The sequence below is a fragment of the Echinops telfairi genome, unplaced genomic scaffold, assembly GCF_000313985.2.
Source record: "Echinops telfairi isolate 266 unplaced genomic scaffold, ASM31398v2 ScPeMD7_7400;HRSCAF=8409, whole genome shotgun sequence".
NCBI classification, from domain to species: Eukaryota; Metazoa; Chordata; class Mammalia; order Afrosoricida; family Tenrecidae; genus Echinops; species Echinops telfairi.
This window is the reverse complement of record NW_022111300.1, coordinates 26,331,147-26,332,402: the sequence shown is the minus strand read 5'-3', so window position 1 is coordinate 26,332,402 and position 1,256 is coordinate 26,331,147.

Sequence of the window (1,256 nt, the reverse complement as noted above, 5' to 3'; positions counted from 1 at the left end):
CTCAGTGCCTGTACATCGTGAACAATTAAGAAATTTGTATTTTACAGAAGATGTATTTTATCAGCAGATGGTAGAGCTGCCCTAACGAGAGCCGCTGTTGCTCCCTTCTAGGAACTGAAAGTCAAAAGTCTTTCTTCTATGTTTGCTCAATTCCTTGCCCATGCCTGTCTTTAAGCTCTTAGCTCCATTTGTTGTGAATCTCTTGTTGGAAAATCTTAATGTTATGAGATTTTCCCAAAATGCACTGACTTTTCGTGATGGTTCAATTCTTTTAGGATGGTTGTTGCTGTTGTGTGCTTTCTAGTAGCTTCTGTGCATAGTGACCTGACAGCATAGATGAGATTGCCCCAGAGGACTTACATATAGAATAGCTGATGCTCAGTTTTAAAATCAATAACTTACACTTTATTTCATAGTATCCATTAAAACCCCTCACTGTAGCATTGTGGATCCCCCTTCCTCCTGTCTGTCCTGTCCCCTTGCCTTCTTTCATCACCCTTCTGAACTTGTCCTAGGGTAAAGATGGTCATTTTGACCTCAAATGATTGATTCCAAGGTGAGCATACCTCATTAATTTTATTGTTTCCCTTATACTCCTGATTGTTTGGCTAAAAATTAAGCCATGTATCTGATAAATGTTTGTGCCCCAGGGAATACACAAAGTGTTAAGAAAAACATTGGTTCTTCAAAAGATATCATTTATTCTCAAGTATTTTCAGTGACACTAGACTTCTGCACTCCCATGATTTGTGTTATTCAATATATAATTTTTTTCATTTTCTAACGAATTCTAAAAATATATTATTCAAGTGCCTCAAATATTGCAGAAACACATTTTAATAAAAGAAACATTACTAAATGATATTCGTTTGCTACATTGCATCCTGACTGGCCCGTCTCCTCCCCACAACCCTCTGTAAGGGGATGTCCAATTGCCTACAGATGGGCTTTGGGTCCCAATCTGCACCCTCCCCCCTCATTCACCACGATATGATTTTTTGTTCTTTGATGCCTGATACTTGATCCCACTGACACTTCATGATCACACAGGCTGGTGTGCTTCTTTCATGTGGGTTTTGTTTCTTCTCAGTTAGATAGTCGCTTTTATATTTTCAAGCTTTGAAGACCCCAGATGCTATATCTTTTGATAGCTGGGCACCATCAGCTTTCTTCACCACATTTGATTATGCACCAACTTCATCTTCAGAGATCATGTTGGGAAAGTGAGCATCATGGAATGCCAGTTTAATAGAACT